Below are 20,163 nucleotides of genomic sequence, written 5' to 3' on the forward strand. Positions count from 1 at the left end.
CGAGTGGGAGAAAAATCAAGTCACATTTCTTAATGCTGCCCGTATTACAAAAATAAATCCTGTAGCTATTTCCATTGTTCATTCCTACTTCCAGAACAAAAAGGAAATGCAAGGATCTTTATTAAAATATTTATACACTGCCTTTCCTTTTGGCTGAGGGGAGTTTATAATAATACTTAAATATTTCAAGTTAAAACCAAAATAAAGTAACAATCCACATTTACCTCCCTTTACCACCAAAGGACCTGCATATCTTAAAATAAACATAACTGCAGATCAAAAGGAGGGTCTATCTAGTTCAGCATCAATCTTCTTGCAGTGGCTAGCCTGAGACCTCCAAGAACGTGTTCCCTACAAGTTCTAATTTTTTTAAGCACAGGTTAGCACAGCCTCTTCCAATGCACTAGTCAGCAAAGGCAGGAGTAGAACTGGCATACCGGGAAGGGTCAAAGTGGATGCTGTGTTTCCCACACCAGTCATCTTCATCTCCTGTGGAAGGCCCTCCCCAGCTGACAGAGATCACTTCACAAGAGGTTTCTAACAGGCATATTGAAATATTACCACAACATTAACCTGTGTTTGTTAGTAATCATAGCATGGGCTTGCTAAAGGTGAAGGGCAATAAGGGTGAATTCACGCTTCCATTGGATGTAGTCCAGGGGATATCTAATAGCAAACTTTCCGAACAGGAATAGCTCACTGTGCATTTGGCCTTGCAACTCCAGCTTTGTCCAATGTAAAAAACTTTCATGGTAGAAGTCTGCATGTAAGGAAGAATTTTACTCTTCCCCATTCCTAATCAGTAAATAGGATTGATAAAACATATCATTTTGAAAGACAGAAGACTAAAATGATAATATTTTATTGTGCCAGCTGTTTCTGGTTGCTATGCAAGAACATAGCAAATGTACTCTTTCACAAAATTATACAAGGCCAATGGCTATTGGCAGCTTCAGCATCACGTGCCCTCTGGGGCTTATAACCAGCTCAGACCACTTGTCCATCTAGCTTGATATTGTCTGCTTTGATTGGTAGCAGCTATCCAGGATCACAGGTACAGAAGGTCTTTCTCAACTACTGCTGTCAGAGATACTTTATCTGGAGGTGCCAGAAATTGAATCTCAGAGTTCTTGCATGCAGAACTGGGAACAGGTTCAACACTGGCATTATTAGTCCAACAGGACTAAGTGTAAGCTGAGAGACACTGAAGTGGGAGATGCTGACACTTGAGGAGGCCCAGACCCTTAACCTTCCCTAGTTAAGGAAGGGCCCATGTCCCTTCCTAACATTTAAATGCTAGAACATTAAACTGCAAGATCAGATTAAGACTTTTCAGAAGATTATCATTTTGATATCATAAACCTGTAACTCTGTACAGACATGTTTGCATTGTTTATCCAGGAACTTGGGTATATCCATGATCACATCAAAGTGAGCTATACTTCAGGAAACTGTGTCTGCCTTGAACATACAAACATATGAAGCTGCCTTATACTGAATCAGACCCTCAGTCCATCAGAGTCAGTACTGTCTACTCAGACTGGCAGCAGCTCTCTGGGGTCTCAAGCTAAGGCTTTTCACGCCTACTTGCCTGGACCCTTTTTTAGTTGGAGATACTGGGGATTGAACCTGGGACCTTCTGCTTACCAAGCAGATGCTCTACCACTGAGCCACCGTCCCTCCCCTTGCTAATTTAGGAGATATTTATGCCATTTCTCTAATGCTCTGCTTCCAGGTTTGGTTTGCTTGAGTAAAATTATTTAGAAATCCAACTACATTTCCAAATTTTTCATAAACTTATATTACTATAAAGCTGGTGTATTTATGTTTTCAGCAGCCCCTGCCAAGACGACATTGGATTTACAAGCATTATTGTTACAGCTGTCGACTAGCAAGTGTTTTTAAAGATTCCATTAAAAATAAGGTGTGCAAAACAGACATACAGGAAACAGACTTCATTCTAAAACAGGAAAAACATGAACAGCAGATATGCAGAGACACAGCAAAGAGTTACAGCTCAGAATCCTGCCTTTTTGACACAAGTACCACAAACTTTATTGGTTCAACAGAAAAAGTGGTCTATCATTACATTTTGGCAAGTCAGTCCCACACAAAGATGGGCCCTCCATTCTGCAAGCAGGTGTTGTTAAGTCCAATGTACTAGGGGGGTTTTGAGGGGGAGGGCAGGGAAGAAAAATATGCACCTTTTGTACAAATTAACTATGAACTACATTAGAATGAGCATTCAATGTAAATACAATGTGTGTTCAAGGTACTGTTTTACATAACTGAAATGCATTCTCAAGTAAGATTTTCATCAATAGTTTTTTTCTTATGATAAACCTAGTCCCTTGTTTTGAAATAGGTTAATCATAATAAAAGACTAGGGATGAATATCTTACTTAAGAATGTGTTTTAGTTATATAAAACAATTACATGCACACTTTCAAGGTTATTCTTCCACCCATTACAAACTGCTTCAGGAAGTATTAAAAAAAACAGTTTGAGCAAAGAATTTCCATTGCTTTCCTAACTAGAAGTCACACCCTACAACAACTAATGACAGGAAAGCACTTTGAATCAGAACTCTACAAGTGCCCTGCCTGAGGCAAAGAAAGTCTAATTTTCAGAAAAAGAAACTCTTGCTCAGTAAGTAGCAATTTTGGCATAAACTTTATATGCCGAACACAACTAAGTGGAAGAACACCAGATCAGTCATCCATAGCACTGGTTCCTTGATTATTATTAACAGAATGAGCCCACAAAGGTCAATTAAATGTCAACACATTCAAGGGCGAGGGAAGTCTTCTGACGTTTGGCCAGAGCATAATGGTACCCTTAAACTCTGTACTGTATTACTTTAAACTCACCCAGGTGTGTGTGTATACAGAACACATGCAGAATAGACTGTTTTCTGCCAGTGTAATTAGTATTTATACTTTTGTCTATAATATTGATGCTAAGCCGTCTTATTAGCTGTGTTTAATCAAATACACCAAGGCACTTCTTTCTGTTCCATTGTAATCTTGGGGGAGGGGTGGAGGGAGATGAAATCCCTCTAACTGAGCTTTTTGACAAATTACTCTTAATATTCTAGAGTGAAGAAATGTCAACTGCACATTTTATTAAATCCTCTTAGCCAGTATCTTGGGGAAGCACTGTGGACCCTGTCTGTGGTTGTCTTTTAAAAATATTAACATGTGGATATTTTGGTCTTTAACCGCTTAGCAAGTGCTAAGAAGTGTTAATACCCACACTTCCAGATTCACTGTTTATAACTAATGCACGATGTCCTACAAGTGCCTTCCGACTGCTGTTATAAGGAGTTAATTATTAAGTCATATCTCTGTACCTCCAACAAAAACCTTCAGAAGATAATGTTAAATTTAAACAGAAGGAAGTTAAAGAAAAGGCACAACATTAAAAGATAACTATGAATGATCTGTCCTGCAACAGTACCTTGTCAAGACAGATAAATGGTTTAGAAGACCATTTCTGTGCTTTGCCAAGGACAGAATTTAAGTTCTCAGTGTGAATAATGAATCTGAGTGGTCTCTGCGGGCTGGAAAACCATTAAGGCAGATATGCAAGGTCAAACAATACATTACGTTCTCCTTAAAGTTAAAAATATTCATAGACTACTGTGATCTCTGCGGAACAACATTTTAAAAGCCTTTTCCAAGTTATGTTTTAAATGTCAGAAATTTAAGTGTTAAGACTAAAACCACATATAAGTTTAAGAGATTACAATAACGCTTTAACTTTTTTTTTTTTTAGCACAACAGGGTTTCAAGACACAACATTCCATCTTTGTCTAAAGTTGTACATTCTAGTTAATTCTTCTCCTTGCATCTAGCCCTCTGCCTCAATATCAGAAACAGTAGTCTCAGGGACTCCTAGGAGCTTGGAAACTCTAGTGAACTCGGCAACACTTGACCACCAATAAAAAAGCAAAGGATCAAACTGAACGTCAGACTTTCTAACACAACGTGGTCTGGACATGCATCCCAGAAAAGAAGCTGTGACAGCAAGAGACTCATCCACCCCACTCAGCTTTAAACTAAAACTACCTGTTGCTGCACCTGCACAACTCACTCCCGTCGTATCACCAGTTCCAGAAATTATGAAGAGCTTTAGGGGAAGGGAACGGAATGACTATCTGAAACAACACAAACACACACAACAACCGTTAGTCGGGCCAATTCGGGCAGTTTTGCTAGTCGATCTCTCAGGAATCCAGAGGTTCGTTTCATTCGATGTCAGTCTCTCTCTCACACACACACACCCATATGCTGCTATTTTTGACACGACCGGAGAAAGAAAAAGAGGAAGGAGCGCGGCGACCACTCCAGCCAGGCGCTATGACTTAAAGGGAAGAGGAGAGGTGTTCTTTCCCACCACCTCTCCCAGCCACATGCACTCCCGCGAAATCCTGTGAAGGAGGGGGGGGAAACTTCCCGGACCGAGTTCTTGCTACTGTTTACGAGGCGTGGGCGATGGACAGCCCCTCTCCGCCAAGAGGCAGGCGCCCAGGCCATTCCCAGGAGCGCAAGGGCCGCGCCAAGTAGAGTTAAGACTACTTCGCCCTCCCCTAGACATCCCGGGCAAAGCAAGGAGGCCTCCCGCGAGAGCAAGAAAGATACTCGGGCGGCGGCGGCAAAGCATCCTCCTCCTCGCCTTCCTTCCACCCGCGGCAAAGTTCTTGGCGCGCACGCCCAGGCAGGGGCAGAAAGTGGGCGAGTGGCTTCCGCCACCAGCTACCCCCTGAGCTGCGCCGCCCCAGGGACTGCTTCTAAAACAGCCGGTAAGTCCACTCGCTTTGCCGGGCCGCCTGTGCAGAGTCGCTTCCTTGGTTGCAACGAGCCCCCCACGTCAGGGCGGAGGATGAGACACCGCCACTTGGCATCCCTCTTGGACCGCGCAGTGCAGGAGCCTTGGCGGAGACTCAACTGCAGCGCAGGCCGAGAACAAACTACACCGAGGAAACTCTTCTCCGTTGTTGCGGCTGCTGCCACCTTCTTTCCGAGCGCACGGCCGGCTTAGCATTGTCCTCCCCTCAAATGTCCTTTCCTTTCTTTCCCCTTCTCCCTAGGGGCGGGAAGGGACTCAGTTCCCGTCACCTCAGACTCCACCTCTTTCCACTTACTGCTTGTAAAGCCTCGCCATGTTCTTTGTTTCTCTCGCTTTTCTTCCCCTTGACAGCTGCAGCTTCCTCCGCTTCAGTTGCAAAACCGCCTCCAGAGCGCAGCGAAAGAGAGAAAGGGAAGGGGGGCAAGTAAAGAAGCCCCTCTTGCCCGTCTTCCTCCGGCTCTCCCGCGCATGCACTCAACCCACCGCTGAACCGCCCCACCTGCAGGTGACCGGCGAGGAATGAATCCTCAGCCACAGCACAGCTTCTGCCTCCCCCGGGATTCCATCCCCTCCATGCTCAGACTCCTCCAATTAGCATAAGGGGAAGGGGAAAAGTTCAGCCAATGACATGCCAGGAACCCAGAGAGTCCCGTACATACAGCCAATAGGAAAGAAAAGGGAAGCTTCGCACCCCACCCTATTCCCCAACCCTCCTTTCGGAACTGTTCCAGCTGCGGTGGTCTTAATGTGGTCGAACAGCTGGAAAGAGCCGCACAGAAATTCAGCCGCCACTGCTGTACTGCACGGGAAATGGGCGTGCGTCCGCGAGTATTAAAGGACTCATACGGAAACTTGATTGGAATGTGCGCAGCGTATAGTAATAAAGAGCTGTAGCAAACGTATAAGTATAGGGTTGCTTGATCTTTTTATATTTCAAGAATGTGCTAACTCTCATGAGACCACAGGGACAAGAGAAGAAGAGATTGGATTTATACCGCGCCCTTCACTCGAAGTCTCAGAGCGGTTTACAATCTCTTTCCCCTCCCCAGAACAGACACCTGTGAGGTAGGTGGGGCTGAGAGAGCTCTCCAAGAACTTCTCTTGACCAGAGCAGCTCCGAGAGAGAGAAGTAACTGATCTGTCACTCCAGCAGTTGCATGTGGAGAAGTGGGGAATCAAACCCGGTTCTCCAAGATAGAACTCCAGACACTTAAACACTACACCAAACTGGCTAGCTAACTAAGTGCTTTATTCTGGTGTTTAGTTCCCTCTAGTACAACTTGGTTTTAACTGCTGATACCCCATAGCCCTAATTTTATATTTTGATCCATGCCTCCTCCCACCTCAGTTTTTGAATGCATTTGTAGGTTTAGAAGAATGTAACACTGTTTAGCACTGTGCTGAATAGGTATATAGAATTCCTACCTCACTACAGATGCTAATTTTCTGCCCCCAAGCATTTTCCTAAAAATTGATTAGATTTAGAAGAAGGTGGAGCGAAAATTGATGGAAGCGATATTAACCATTTGAGATATACAGATGACACTACATTACTGGCAGAAAATAGTGATTACTTGAAAGAACCAGGGCTTTTTTTGAGCAGGAAGGCTTGGTGTCAAGGGGTGTGGCTTAATATGCAAATAAGTCCCTACAAAACCCCTGCATGACTTAATGGTGATGTCAGGAGGTGTGGCCTAATATGCAAATGAGTTCCTGCTGGGCCTTTTCTACAAAAAAAGGCCGAGAAAGAACTACTGATGAAAGTCAATGCAGAAAGTGCTAAAGCAGGGCTACAACTGAATTTCAAGAAGACAAAAGTCATGACTACTGGGGAAATGCACAGGCTTAAAGTTAATGATGAAGAAATTGAAATTGTTCAATGTTTTCTGCCCCTCCCATTCTGACTGGGATAGAAGGACTTATATCCATTCCTACTTGTATCTGATGAAGACAGGTTTGACTCTCAAAAACTTACACTTTTAAAATGCTGTTGGTTCTTAAGGTACTACTGGACACAAAACTGTTGAGGACAGCTCTCTAAATCCTATAAGTGAATAAGAGCAAATGATTAGTTTATTGATATCTCATAGCACTTTCATACAAGTCTAAACTTCAAGAAACTTAGCAATCTTTGCTTTCTAATGGCAAAGCTATGTGTGTGTAAAGTGTTGTCAAGTCACAGCTGTCTTTTTGTGACCTCAGCAAGAGGCTTTCAAGGCAAATGAGAAGCAGAGGTGGTTTGCCATTGCCTTCCTCTGCAGAATCTTCCTTGGTGGTTTCGCTTCCAAGTACCAACCCTGCTAAGCTTCTGAGGTCAGACAAAATTGAGCTATACCGTGCCATCTTCCCGCCCAAGTAAGTGTAGGGTGTGTTTATTTACTAGTTTTATTATAACTTTATAATTGCAACTCAAGATTCCACCTCCTCTAGCTGTATGTTTTTTCCTAAAAAAACAATTTAAAGATTGATCTGGAAAAACGACATACATATATCAAGTGATGGGCCATCATATTTGGTAGAGCCTTCATATTTATGGGAGGGGATGTGGCTTAGTGGTAGAGCTTGGCATGCAGAAAGCCCCAGATTCCATCCTCAGGATCTCCAGTTAAAAAGAACCATGCAGTAAGTGATCAAGAAGACCTCCTCCTGAGGCTCTGGAGAACTGTTGCCAGTCTGAATAGACAATACTGACCTTGATAGACCAATGGTCTATTTTAGTATAAGGCAGCTTCATGCATTCATGTGACCAGTCACCCTGCTAGGATATCCACAGTTTCTACAGAAACGTGCAACTGTAATATTTCCCCCCAGAGTCTGAGAAGGACTTTAGCCCATGGGAAAAGTATATCTGTTGTTATACCTGCTGAAGAGTGATGCCCACATGGGCACAAATTCAGCTGGTGTTGCACCCACCATGCTGTGATAGAATTCTAAATGTGCCCTCAGGCTCAAAATAGGTTGGAGACACCTGCCATAACCTACACTCTACGCGGTCCTACCCCTGAGGCTGACCCAGGGGTGTCAAACATCTGGCCAATGGGATAGAAGCAGCCCAGCAGGGCTTTAATCCCATCCCACGGCTTTCTTCTCTCCCCCCCACCCCGCCTCTGCCTTCACCTGTCATTGCCCTCCCAAGCTGCCTGTGAGTGCGGAGGGCAGGGCTGCCAAATTTCTCTTGTCTTGATATATGCTTTCAGCTGCACGGACATTATATGCGCAAATGTGGAAACGAGACAAAATACCAGAAGTATGGGAATGGACTCTGAAAGTAATGCATTGGAAATGGAAAAGCTTACAAGAATCTTAAAAGAACAAGATTTAGAGAAATTTAAAAACGACTGGGGAGAGTTTCAAAAATACATTGAAAAACAATGGAATGTTAAAGGACATTTGGTGATCTTTGACAATGGTTAATTTTTGAAGAAACGATATATGGATTACAGTTTAAAAATATGAGTATTGGATTGTAACTTTTTCTCCCCCCCCCCCAATGATTAAGAAGAAATACCATGAAGATGGATTATAATTATAACCTTTGGGGTTTTTTGAGAAAGATTCTTTAATAGATAGAGTTTATTACCTTATAACAAATTAGATTAAATAGTAATATGCGGATGTTTGCTAAGGGGGTATGCACTGCTGGGGGTCACAAAAGGGGGGGTGGGGTGGAGAAAATGTTATATATGTGTACTAACATTTAATGACAGATGATGACACGTTATTACAATATATTACATTACAATAAATTGTTATAAACCCAAATTTCTCTTGTATTAGCTGGCTTCTCCTGTGCTCACATGAGTCTGCTAGAGTTATTTGCTGAAGTCTGCTGGCTGAGAGGGGGTGTGGCTTGCTTTCAAATGTTGTGCTTCCCAGTGGAAGCTTTTCTCTTGCTAGTCTTCAGAGTTATCAATAATCCCTGTCCCTCCATTCTTTTTGGGATAGTGTTTGTTAATTAACATATTTTTGCCTGGGCTATCCAGGTCATGACTCAGTTGAAGAGCTTCTGCTTGGCATGCACGGAGTTCCAACTTCTATCCCTTTCACTTTTAGTTAAAAGGACAAGGCTGTGGCTTATTATTAGAAAGACTTCAACCTGAGTCCCTAGAGATCCACAGCTACTCTGAGTAGACGGGAGGGGGGGGGCAGCCATTTCATGTTTTTATCTTTGTCCTAGGCTGGCTCAGACCAGAGAACAGGCTAGAGAAATGATTTGCTCCCCAATCCAAGCAGTACAGGAGAATCAGCCTACTGCTGCACTGCATCTTTAATTTTGCTTATCTGTGTCCTTTTATCTCTGCTATGTGGCATTGCATTTTATGCCAAACATAGCCCGGCCTGAAAAAGTCCCATTCATGTAAGATCCAGCCCTTTGAGTTTGACACACTTGCTTTAGCTGATGCAGAATGCAGCAGCCTAGGTCCTTACAGGGACCCAGCTCGTACACAGCTCACATCTTTCCTGTGCTGTGGTAGCTGCATTGGCTCCCAGTGGAGTACTGGATCCAGTTCAAGTTGCTGGTGCTGACTTTTAAGGCCCTTAACAGCCAGGGACCTACATACCTTTGAGACCACCTTTCCTGGTATACCCCGAGGAGAACCTTGTGTTCTGTTGATCAACGTTTGCCGGTGGTTCCCAGCCCAAGAGACTTCCGACTGTCCTCAACCAGGTCCAGGGCTTTTTCTGCCCTGGTCCCAACCTGATGGAACTCTCTGCCTGGTAGGTCCTGCGGGACCTATAGTTCTGCAGGGCTTGTAAGGCAGAGATGTCCTGCCAGGCATTTAGCTGACAGCTATGCAAAACGAAGCCTATTGTTGTCACAGTCGTTTATTACTAATATAATAAAAATCAGCAACAAGGATAATCAATAACTATATCATTCATTCAATGATCACACAATAACAACTTCTCAAAGTGTAAACTCATAAGTACCAACATGTAAGTCTACATCATTTCTTATAAGATCCATCAGATTTCATAATTACTGTCAAAAATGTCTTATAGATGAAAAACCAATGCATCTTTCCAAATGGAAACTAATCCACACTTCAGAAACTCAAGCAGGGAAATTAGTCATTGAAATTGTCTAATTTAAGAACACAGTATATATTAGTTTTATAAACGTCAGTGGTTCACTTAATTCTGTCCTGTCCTGAAGAAGCTGCTGGAGGAAACAACTGTATTGGGCCAGCTGTCCGTTGACTGGGATTGATGATACATCAGTTTCCTTTATGGTGACTTTACCATGAGCCATTTGGCCAAACTGGAGTGACTGTAATATTCTTCTGGAATTTTTTCTGTTTGGAAGGTAGAGGTTCCTGAAGTGTGGATTTGTTGTTATTTGGAAAGAAACCTGCATTGGTGGTGTGTGGATTAATTTCCCAGCTGAGAGATTTAAAGAGACTTGTGAGGTTTCTGAAGTGTGGATTAGTTTATGTTTGGGAAGAGACTTACATTGGCACCTTGTTCTTCAACTGTGAGAAATTTTGGATTCATTTCCATTTGGAAAGACATTTGCATTGGTTTTTCATCTATGAGACATTTTTTATCATAATTGGGACTTTTTTGAGCAAGAATGCACAGGAACGCAGTTCTGACTGGCTTGGCATCAGCAGTGTGGCCAAATATGCAAATGAGTTCCTGTGGGGCTTTTTCTAATAAAAAAAAGTTTGGTGTGAAACAATGGTGATGTCAGAGGGTGTGGCCTAATATGCAAGTGAATTCTTGTTGGGCTTTTTTCTACAAAAAAGCATTGACTGTAATTATGAAATTTGATGGATCTTATAAGAAATGATGTGGACTGTTGCTACTGATGAGTTTGTGTTTTGCGAAGTTGTTATTGTGTGATTTTTGAATGAATTATATAGTTACTGATTATCCTTGTTTTTTTAACTTTATAAATCAAAATTTATTATAGACTCATAATTCATACCTATTTCAACGGAAAAGTGTACAACAATAACAAATCAAAAACAACACAACTTAATAACATCTCACCTGAGTTAACATAAACTAAAGTTGATCTATGTCTTTGGAGATTACTTCATGTGTTACCATTCCACACTTCTTAATATGTATATATGTATGTCTATTTATATTTTTTATTTTTTTAGTAGAGGAATAAAAAAGTTTAACAACACTATCTTCCCTAACAAATTTTTAAAGTTTAATACCATAATCATTCAATATTTCCTTCTTCTTCTATAACTTCATTGTTCCTTCTACTCTAAAAAAAATCAATAAAATTAAATTCTAACAAAATATCTCAGTCCCTGGAGACCTCAAGGGTTAAGGTCTAGTAGAGATACTTCCCTCCTTCCACCTGGACTGAATTAGCTATGGAGGGAAATTACCCAAATGCTCGCACCAGCTGACCCCACCCAACCATAAATTCTGAAAGAAAAGTCTTTAGATATAAATTATAAATTTCATCAACTTTTCCATTTTCTTGTTGCTTCAGTTTCTTTTTAGATGGAATCCATACTTTCTTCCAAGTTTACATGATCTTCCTCAGTACAAGCACAGGTTGTCCTTAAAGAGATGAGAGGAGAGCATTCCTTTCTCTTGTTTACTCTCGATGCAGGGGAGGAGGGAGTTAACTTGGAGAGTAATAATTCACCCAAGGCTGCATCATATGCTGTATATGATGTGGAGCCTTTTTGGACATATAATTTGCCTGATTGTAGCCATTTATATTTAATTTTTAAGTCCCACAGTTTGGCAGTTGTATCCTTGAGGTCTCTTCTGATTCTTAAAAATTCAGGAGGGAGATCCGGAAAGACTTGAATCTTTAACCCCTGATAGTCCAAGCCTCCCCTCTCCTTGGCCTCTGCAAAGACTCTTTGCCTCATTCGATAGTCCTTAAACTGCACCAAAATATCTCTGGTATAAGACAAATTGTCTTCACATACCTTGCTGACACGATATACTTTTTGAATGAGTGGGAGAACTTCGGCCTCCAGGTGAGTTGCCATAAATACATATAAGTCCATTTCAGCTTCCACATCAGATTTAAAATCTCTAAACTTTAAACACAGCTCCTGGTTACGAAAGTCCATTGTTAAAACCCGTTCCCTCGTCCATGCATCTGATGTTATTTCAGATATTCTCCCTTCACACCCTTTAGCTCTTTTTTTAAAGCTTCTTGTGCTGTCTGGGTAACTTGTTTATGAGAATCCTCTAGTTCATCCAGATGCTGACACAATGGTTGTAACATAGAGGTTATGTCCTCTCGTATTTCTTGTCTTAACTTAGACATTGTCTGCGTCAATAAATTCAATGTGAGAAGACATTCTCCTGCTGGTTCCTTGTATCTCTCCAACCTTGTGTGGGAGGTACATGACAATTCCAAGAAGTCAGTTAAAAGCTGAACGCTTTTTTCTTTCTGTTTACCCTTCTTCACCCCTTTAGGAGACATCACTCAAAGATTCAAAAAATATAGTTGAAGGGGTAAAAAGAATATAACTTTGGAGCCAGCTGGGCGAGCATTAGGCAAAGGCTCTTGACCGGATGTTGGTCAAAGCCACTCCCCCTCTTGATTATCCTTGTTACTGATTTTCATTATATTAGTAATATATGATTGCAACAGCCATAAATTTCTTTTTGCAAAATTCTGTATCACAATCTCTCACCTTTTTTGTCATTTGGTTGAGGGTAGCAATGGTTCCACCTCAGCACTCCCACTTTTCTTCTTCTTTTTACAACTCCCCCCACCCCCGCAAGATAATAACGCCATTCAGAACTTGAACACCATCTTGTTTTTCTATAAGCTAATGTTTCATTGTCTGCTGTTTTAATTGTTCTTTTGCTGGTTTTTATATCACTGTAAACTACCCTGAGTCTGGTTTCTTGAAAGGGCAATCAAAAATACAATTAATAATAATAGTCTCTGTCCCCTACCAAAGTCTTTCTGCAAACAAACTAGATGGTGCTTTATAGGATCAGAAAGCCCTTCCTAGCCAGTGGTATAATGATTGGTGGGAAATGGAAATACTGCACATAGAAACAGCAATTGGGACAATCCTCTTGGTGGGAAGTTGGGTTAATGATTATTGTGGTTCAGCATCCCTCTGGCACAGCTAGGCTACTGTCTCTACCACCTGGAAAACTGAAAACAGACTACAAGATACCCTAATAACTGTCATATTGGAAGCTTCCTGCTGAGTGTCAGAAATAATTTTGTTCAGATTCATTGAAACTCCAATATTTTTGAAGGGAGCTTATTAGATAGTCATTTATTAGTAAATTGCTGACTGTACATTCTGGTCCAGATAAGCAATGTATTTAATGTTTAAGGACTGTACGGGCAGTTCATCGGATTGTGAAAGACCAAATTGAGATCCCTTTACAAACTCAAAGATGTGAAAGCTCCATTCCCATATTCTCCTGTATAGCTGTAGCATACATATAAACAACACAGTCACACAGGTGGAATTAATCACATGGGTGTTTTCCACACTGTCAGAATTCTCCCTCCTGGCAAAGTGATGATCAGTTAGAAAAGACCCATACAATTGGTCCCACCCATATGATTGCAGAATTTACAAATATACATAGCAACAGAAAAAAAGTTCCAGGGGTAAATGGCTTTCATGAGTGAATGTACCGAGAAGAGTTTGTTTTATACCTTGCCCTTCACTACCCAAAGGAGTCTCAGAGCATCTTACAATCACCTTTCTTTCCTCTCCCCACGAGACACTCCTTGAGATGGGTGGGGCTGAGAGAACTGTGACTAACCCAAGGTCACCCAACTGGCTGCATGTGGAGGAGTGGGGAATCAAACTTGGTCTCCAGATTAGAGTCTGCTGCTCTTAACCACTACACCACAGCTGGCTTAGTAGAAGCTTAATGTGCAATCAAGAGAAAACTGAAAATAATGCAACCACACATGAATGCACACAGTAGCTGACCATCCAAGTGTCTTTTTTTTGGAGAAGATCCAAGGCTGTGCAGGCAGAACCCTACCTGCTTGTCTCCCCACCCACCACCAGCCTCAGCTGGGTCAGCTCCCTGCTTGTCTATCTTCCCTGCCAGCTTCGGCTGTGCTTGCCCCAGCCACGATGTGAAAAGCTGTGCCGTCCCCATTTGCTATGGGGAAAGCTGCGCCAGGCTCAGGCGCACCAGCAGCAGGAAAGCCACGGATCATCTCACCCAGCGACTTGCCTCTTTGTGGCTTCTATGGCAGCAGCATCTCCTCCCTCACCTGTCTGGAGCTTCACTGTCTCAGGAGGCTTGCAAGAACTGCACAGGCAGAGAGAACACTGCTGGTTTGGGGGGGGGGAATTAGAACCCCCATTTTTTAATGTTTTAAGATACACACACAATCATCAGCATAGCAGTTGAGCCCACTGCAGCTCCCCCCTCAGCAAAGCAGTTGGCCTGCCAAAAGATGAAGAGGTAGGTGCATTGTCTGTCTATGTACAGACAACTTTTGTTTTTACGAGGGATTTAAGCATACCCATGTAATTAAAAAATATATATTCAGATTTTTCTGCAAACCTGACGTTCCCCTAAAGTTTGGAGAAAAATCTCCTTTTTGTCAATGTGGGCCTGATCCATGGATTTAGCTATCCACAGATCTACCCATACTTGAGAATTATTATCTATCATTTATTTATCTACCTACGCACCTACCTACACACAAGTGAGAGCCCACAAGACTCGAGAGTGGGGATCCCATTCCCCCTCACTTTCCTGCAGGGCCCTCTGCAACTCCTGAGTTCTCTCCAGTGGCTCTCAGGCTGCTTCAGTGCTGCCACTGGGCCTGTTGTGGCTCCCGGACTCTTCTGCAGCTTTGGAGAGCCTGCCACTGCTTCCAGGCTGATTTGCCACTCCTAAACTTTCCTGCAGCCATTGGTGGCCCTGCACAGTTCCTTAGCAGTTTTGTTGATGCCTGGCACAGTGGGGGCCCACCAATGGCGGCAGGCAAGCTTAGGAGCTTCATTGGGCTCAGTGAGAAAGGAGGGGATGAGATTCCCCAACTTGTACCTGAATCTGTGGCCTTTTGTAACTCCCTGGCTTTTTCTTCACTGCCACTAGGACAACTGCAGCTCCTGAGCTCCGGGGCAGCAGCTGCAGGTCCTGGGTTCCGACTCAGCTGACACCAGGCCAGCACAGCTACTGGGATCCATTGCAGCCACCCAGATCAAAGTAGGAAAGAGCATTCTCTGTGCAAGCACAGAGAACACTACTTTTCAGGTGATTTAACTCCCCCCCACCGCTGGTGTATTTTTTAAAATATTCAGATTTTTCTGCGAACCTGAGGAATACCCCAGGTTTACTGAAACAAATTATTAGTCTTGATGTCTCTGGTATGCAGATTTAGCTATCCACAGATGGGGGCCACAGGTGGCTATGAGAAAGAGAAATCTTCCTCACTTGGATATCCCAGGCTAACCTGATCTCATCAGATCTTTGACGCTAAGGGATGACGCTAAACTGAGTCGGCTCTAGTCAGTGTTTGGATGGGAGGCCAGTAGGGAATACCAGGGTCCCAATGCAGAGGCAGGCAATGGAAAACCACCTATGAGCATCTCTTGCTTTGAAAACCTTATGGGGTCTCCATAAATCACCTGAGACTTGACAGCTGTTGTGTCCTAGGCTCAAATGGGAGAACTGTTACTTTTGGAGGGAAGCCGAACAAGCCAGAGCTTGAACTCCACACCAGGGTTCCAGAGAAGGCCTAAGCGTGCCCAATCAGAGGAAGGATTGAAACATAAGTAGCCAATCAACATCCAGGCTCATACTGTACCCTGATAGGCCCTTCGGGCCCTGTAAATAGCCAATCCATTTAGATAGTTAAGGACCAATCAGAAGGGGGCAAGAATTGTATAAAGGAGCGGGAAGTTTGAACAGAGCTCAGTGTGTTGTGTGTGTGTTCCTGAAGTAAAGCTTGCTGAAATCACTCTCCGACTCTGGTCTCTTACTGCGCCGACCCCAGTACATTACACTGGCAACGAGGATGGGATGCCAGTAAGAACCAACAACAGAACCAGGAACACGGAAAGGCGGCTAAATCCAAGCTATCTGGGTCCGCACCTCCGCTCTGCGCACACCCCAGCTCGCAAGCCGCCCAGACGCGCTGCCAAGAATGGAGGCTCCAGCCAACCTCCTACAGCCGTTTAGCATCGTTCGCCCCGAGCTGTGGGACTCGTGGGTCGAAGGCTTCCAGTCATACCTGACCTTCCAGAAGATTACAGAGACTACCATGCAGAGAGCTCTGTTATCAGTACGTGTGGCACGGAGACCGTGGACTTAGCCAGGGCTCTTCTCCAACCCAGGAAGCTCTCAGAGACGCCGGTGGACGACATCATCAGCTCTGGAGAAATATTTCCAGCCCCAGCCAACCAAGCTCACCCGGCCCTGGGACTTCCGACAAAGGACACAGAAGGCAAGCGAAACTGCCATGGCGTTCTTAACAAGCCTGCGCCGGGTGGCAAGCCGATGCAGTTTCGCAGACCTCAACGAAGCCCTTCTCGACCAGTTTGTATGGGGCTTGAGGGACGAAAAACTAGTGCGGAAACTCCTGTCCCTCTCCGATTGCGACCTAACAAAGGCAATCAACGTGGCCACCAGCTGGGAGAAGGGCAGATCAGCAGAGCCACGGCCGACAAGACAGGCTGCGGCACACCAGATCAACCCTGAACCATCTACTGAGGACTCGGACGAGGACAGAGCTCTACAAACCGGCTATCGTTCAGCAGGAAGGAAGACCACCCATGTCCCACAAGGCATGAGACACAAGACACCACCTGCATGTGCAAGTTGCAGGGGCCAGCACGAGCGGAAGACCTGCCGATTCCGGAATGCTACCTGTCGACTGTGCAACAAGGAAGGCCACATCGCCTACGCCTGCAGATCCAAATCCCGAGCACATGTCCCACAAAGATCTGCGCACTCCGAAGGCCAGCCAGACTTCAAAATCGACACTCTCCACGCCCACCGATACCCGGTACAGTACCTACCCTCGCCAGTCAGGCCCTCCAAAATCCGGGTCAATGTAGGGATCGGGGGGGTGCCCTGCCAAATGGAGGTGGACTCTGGGTCAGCATCATCTATTATAGCGGCAGAGACATTTTTTAAAAATTCCCACCAGGCTGAGGCCTCGTCTCAGGGACCCAGGGTTTACCTTTGTGGACTTCCAGAAGAATAAGGTGCCTATCTTGGGAGTGGGCCTGGTCCCAGTCCAATACAAGGGGTTCAAGGGCCAGCTACAAGTGCTAGTGGTCAAAAACCACCTTGCAAACCTTTTGGGTCTCGACTGGTTCAAGCCCCTGGGACTAGAGATCAGGGGGGTCAATAAGACTGTTGGAGTGGACTTTAACAAGGTTTGCGAAGAGTTCCCGGCTGTCTTCGATGGCACCTTGGGCTGCTACATGGGTCCCCCTTGGGCTGCTGCACGGGTCACTACACCTCGACCCCACAGTGCAGCCTATTAGGCTTAAAGCACGGCGAGTTCCATTCGCGCTCAAGCCTAAAATTGAGGAGGAACTGGATAAACTGATTGCACAGGGAATACTAGAGCCTGTCACCCACGCAACCTGGGAAACTCCCATCGTGACTCCAGTCAAGCCCAGTGGGGAGGTGCGGATTTGTGCAGACTATAAGTGCACCCTCAACAAGGCTCTTCAGGCCCACACATACCCTGTGCCCATCGTCAGCCACGTTCTAGCCACCCTAGCCGGCGCAAAATTTTTTGGCAAGTTGGACTTGGCCCAAGCTTACCAACAGCTGGCGGTGGATGAGGCCATGGCCAACGCCCAAACAATTGTGACCCACCGGGGGGCCTTTAGAGTAAAGCGGTTGCAATTTGGTGTGAGTGTGGCTCCGGGGTTGTTCCAAGAACTAATGGATTCCCTTTTAAAAGGACTTCCCAGAGTCACTCCATTCTTCGATGATGTGCTGATCGCGGCAGCCTCGCCTGAAGAATTCGCCGCCCGCCTTAGAGGAGTCCTACAACGTTTTGAAACAGCCGGCCTCAAGGTCAAACAGGAGAAGTGCCTCCTGGGCATGGATTGGGTGGAATTCCTGGGGTTCTCCATCGATGCCCAGGGGGTCCACCCCTCCGACGCCAAGCTGTGTGCCATCAGAGATGCCCCAGCGCCCACCAACAAGCAAGAACTCCAGGCCTTCCTCGGCCTCCTAAACTTTTATCATGCTTTTCTCCCCTACAAGGCAGCGGTGGCCGAACCCCTGCACCGGCTTCTAGACAAGAACCGACCCTGGGCATGGGGCCGCCAGCATGCTAAAGCCTTCCAGGATATCAAGGGCCTCCTGATGTCCAACTCCGTCCTTGCCCATTTCGACGAGACCCTGCCCTTGGTCCTTGCATGCGACACATCCCCTTATGGCGTGGGGGCAGTTCTGGGCCACCGACTCCCGGATGGGACCAAAGTCCCTATCGCGTACTACTCGCGGACCCTCTCGTCGGCGGAGTGGAACTACGCCCAAATAGACAAAGAAGGGTTGGCAGTCGCGGCCGGCGTCAAAAAATTTCATGATTACATCTATGGCCGGCCCTTTACCCTCTATACAGACCACAAACCCTTCTTGGGCCTCTTTGCATCGGACCAGCAGACCCCTCAGGTGTTGTCCCCACGGGTCCTTCGTTGGTCCATTTTTCTAGCCGGCTACACTTACACCCTAGTGCATCGCCCGGGCAAGGCAATGGGCCATGCTGACGCCCTGAGCGGCTTGCCCTTGCCTGACGTGGATCCCGATCCAGCCCCGGCTCATCAGATCCTACTGATGGACATGCTTCTGGACAGGCCATTGCTCGCCCGCGACGTTGCTGCCCGCTCCGCTCGTGATCCAGTCCTCTCCCGTGTCTTGGACTGGGTGGGGAGGGGGTGGCCCAAGGGCTCGACTGGGCTGGAATTTACTCCGTTTGCAGCCCGGAAAGATGAACTATCCACCCACAAAGGCTGCCTACTATGGGGCAACAGAGTCGTCATCCCCAAACTCTTGCAAGACCAAGTGCTGAGAGCCCTGCACGAGGCACACCCGGGCATAGTCCGCATGAAGGCTCTCACACGGAGCTATGTCTGGTGGCCCGGCCTCAATGCAGAAATTGAGGCTTGGGTTAAAAGGTGCCCGACGTGCCAGGTGTCAAGGCCTGACCCCCCATGTGGCCCAGTGCAATCATGGGAATTCACCAAAAACCCCTGGTCAAGACTGCATATGGACTTTGCTGGCCCCTTCCATTGGCCGACTGTACTCATACTAGTGGATTCATACTCCAAGTGGTTGGAGGTGGTCCAGGTGCCCTCGCCATCGTTGCAGGCAACCATCAGGGCTCTGAGGACCATCTTTGCAACCCACGGTTTGCCGGAGACCATCGTCACCGACAACGGCACAGCATTCACGTCCGCAGTGTTCCAGGACTTCTTGGCCAGGAACCTCATCAGGCACATTCGCTCTGCTCCGTTTCATCCAGCCACCAACGGCCAGGCAGAGCGGATGGTGCGCACGGCAAAGGAGGCCTTGAACTGTCTGGGCCCCTCAGACTGGCCAAAAGACATGGCGTATTTCCTAATGGCCTACCGGACCACACCCACCGCCTCCACAGGTCGCAGTCCAGCAGAACTCCTCATGGGCCACCGCATCAGCACCTTGCTGGACAAGCTGCACCCTGACCGAGCCCCAGACAGGCGACCGGCGCCGGAACACCTTAAAGCCCCCAGAGGGTTCTACCCAGGTGAGACAGTGTGGGCACGGAACTATGCCACCACTAGCCCCACCTGGCTCCCTGGAAAGGTGGACCACGTCACCGGACCAGTCTCCTATGCAGTGACCTTGGAGAGTGGAATCTCCTGAGACGACACATCGACCAACTCCGAGGTCGCCTGCCTGCCGGGGAGCCAAGGTCAGAGGCTCCAGATCCGGACAACGTAAGTCCCCGAGAGTCTGACACAGAACAGGGTTCCGTGGAGCCTGCTTCGGCCCAGCAGGAGGAGACCCCCAACCGCGCAGCTGAACCCAGGTCTCCTGGGGCCGCTGTCCCAGATGTCTCCAGCTCTGCAGCCGTGGAACCACCAACTGAGTCGGAACGCCCAGTCCCCTCGGAGCTCCGACACTCGACACGAGACCGCCGCCCTCCAGCATATCTCCAGGACTATGTCATCTGATAGCTGGAACTATGGGGGGAGGGCCCTGTAAATAGCCAATCCATGTAGATAGTTAAGGACCAATCAGAAGGGGGCAAGAATTGTATAAAGGAGCGGGAAGTTTGAACAGAGCTCAGTGTGTTGTGTGTGTGTTCCTGAAGTAAAGCTTGCTGAAATCACTCTCCGACTCTGGTCTCTTACTGCACCG

This window comes from Heteronotia binoei, chromosome 1, assembly GCF_032191835.1.
Source record: "Heteronotia binoei isolate CCM8104 ecotype False Entrance Well chromosome 1, APGP_CSIRO_Hbin_v1, whole genome shotgun sequence".
Classification (NCBI taxonomy): Eukaryota; Metazoa; Chordata; class Lepidosauria; order Squamata; family Gekkonidae; genus Heteronotia; species Heteronotia binoei.